We start from the raw sequence: 2,956 nt of genomic DNA on the forward strand, positions 1-2,956 counted from the left end.
ACTGTACCAGGCTGTGGACATAGCTGTGGACTCAGGCTGTGAGCCCCTCAGAACACAGCGGTGCCCATTGTGTTCTGTACATTTATTGTGCCCAGGCTTTGGGCCTCCATGGCTGTAAAGAATGCACTTAGAATAATACCCAACTTCTGCATGCTCCTGCCAGACGGCCAACCCACAACAAAATCTTTCTATTCCAGAAGCGCTTAGAATAAAGAAGGCGGTTAAAAATGCTTGGGAATAAATGCTATGCTCAATGTAGTCTAGAATTCCCATCTGTAATAAAAATGAGAATGTTGGGGAAGAAACTTGTTTCAACTGATTATTGCCATTGTTTCTGAAGTAGCAGAGTTACTTTTCCAAGACCGGTTTCTTTTCTACATCTCTAGTGTCTTTCCTCTCAAGAAAATCCTGAATTAAGTCTACAAGGGAAAATAGAACGATCTTTACTTTTTCTGTCTTTTTACTGGTTAGAGACTCAATGAAAACACAGACTTACTCTTTGATGCTTAACAAAAGGAGAACTTGAATCCGATGTAGAGATAATTAAAAGATTTTAATAGTTCCTGTAGATGGCTGGGGAGCACTGTCTTCCCATTGTCATATCTGTCACCCATTCCCAGCCGCAGCTTCTCCACCTGATTTTTTTTAGCCTGATCTTACCTGCAATGGGACAGTAAGGAAAGCACGCTGGATAAACTAAAAAACAAACAGTTGGGAAAATGAGCTACCACACATATTGCGGACAGATTGTTGGTACCATTAAGTTAAAACAAAGGCAAGAACCCTGATACAGAAATGGGCAAAGGGCATGAACAGGTAACTCACAGAAGAAAACAAATGTCCAATCCATACTTAAAAGTTACTCCTGCATGAGCATTCAGAGAAGTGCAAACATAAGGAGATGTTTATCACCTGTTAGATGGATAAGATTAAAAGGAATGAAAATAACTAATGCTAGTGTGGAGTTAGAACATGGAACTCTAGTGTTGCTGAAAGGAATGTAAATGAATATAAGCCTTGTGGAACATTTTGAGAATGTTCATTGAGATCCTTAAAACGTTCATAACATTCATGATACAGTTTCACATGAGAAATAGTATTTGCATGAAGGAAAAATCCTGACAATTGTGCAGAGATGTATGTTAAAGGATCCGTTGTAGTATCATTCAGTAAAACAAAACCAAAAAAAAAAAAAAAGAAAAAGAAAAAAAAGAAATTTGAAGCAACATAAATATCAGTAAGAGATTAGACAAATAAATACATTGTGGAACAACCATAAAACTGAGTTCGATGTACCCATTAAAAAGGCTGAAGTGGAGGGATAGTTTTAAAATATGCATTTAAGAGAAAAAGTAGATTCTACAAAATGGTATGATATGGTACAGTATGATGCCTCTTTATAAGAAATAAAAAATGGTTAAGGTTGGCGAAGAATACATTTATTTTCTGGTAGTATGTAAACTTCTGTATTATTTGATAATTTCACAGTGAGAATGTACTACTTGTATAATAAAAAATAAGAAGATTTCTATTTTGAAGAAAAGTAATGGGAAGCTATTGTAGATTGAGTGTGTGTATATGAGTGTGTATGTGTGCAGGCACACACACACGTGTGAGATTTGGAAATAGAGAAATCGGTGTTTTCAAGGTAGAAACGTATCACAATGGATATTCACCCCTGTGAGACACAGAAATGGTGGTTAGAGAGGACCGTGGTTGCTCCCGAGAGCGGGATCTCAACAGATGGTGTCAGATGGTTCCTGCACAGAGACCTTGAACCTGAGCCCTTGGCATATACAGGAAAATGGCTTGAAGGTTGGCAGCTGCCAGGGAAGAGAAAGGACAGCAATAATCCCCAATATTTCCAGTTTCAAAAGCTGTCAGCGAGGAACAGTGTGGGAGCATCTGCTGTGGGATACCGTAGCTGCGGCCTCTTATTCCCTCTGACTCACTGTGGCCAATCCTCTTCTCCAACCCAGTTCCACATCTCTTTTAAGCTGTCACCTCTAGGGCGTCCCACCACGATCCTGATCCTGACGTGGCAAAGGTTATCAACTTCCTCTCTAAACAAGCCATCTTTCCCACCGCTCCTACATCATCCTGCTCCTTCACCCTGATCTGGACATGGACATTTGGATGGCTGCCAGCCACAGGTGGCCGTGGACCACTTGGGATGTGCCTGCTCCACCCCCCCCCCCCCCGCTGTGCTGAAAGTAGAAGACTTAACATGAAAAACAAAACATAATATAAGACCTCATTAATCTTATCTTATTTTTTATTACTGGGAATTGAACCCAGGGGCACTTAACCACTGAGCCACATCCTCAGCCCTATTTTGTATTTTATTTAGAGACAGGGTTTCACTGAGTTGCTTAGCGCCTCCCTTTTGCTGAGGCTGGCTTTGAACTCGCGATCCTCCTGTCTCAGCCTCCCGAGCTTCTGGGATGACAGGTGTGAGCCACCACTGCTAGCATCACTAATTTTTAAACATGATGTTTGGGACTCATTGTGTTAAATAAAACATATTACAATAATTTCATTTTTTGAACATGGATACTAGAAAGTATACAATCATGACACAATCCCATAATTCTCTATGGGATCATATCACCTATCAGTTGTGTGAAGGCTACTGTAGGCTAGGCAACCTTGGGGTTATCCTCTATTGTTCTTGGGGTTCCATATCAAATCTGTCAACAAGCCCTGACCTCGTATCTTGGCCCACACTTTGTACATAAACCCTCCTCTTTTAGCAGCACCTCCAGCATCTGGCTGCCTCCCTCTACTCCCTACCCCAGACCCAGCTCAGCTGCCAGCAGACAAACTCAATAACCCGCATAACTGAGAGTCAACCTCATTAAAATCCCCCTTGAGATGAAAAAGAAAACAAATAACCAAATAAACTCTCTGAATCACTCACCGCACTGTACAAGAAGAACTCCAACATGCGAGAAGC

Source organism: Urocitellus parryii, chromosome 8 (genome assembly GCF_045843805.1).
Source record: "Urocitellus parryii isolate mUroPar1 chromosome 8, mUroPar1.hap1, whole genome shotgun sequence".
Lineage (NCBI taxonomy): Eukaryota > Metazoa > Chordata > Mammalia > Rodentia > Sciuridae > Urocitellus > Urocitellus parryii.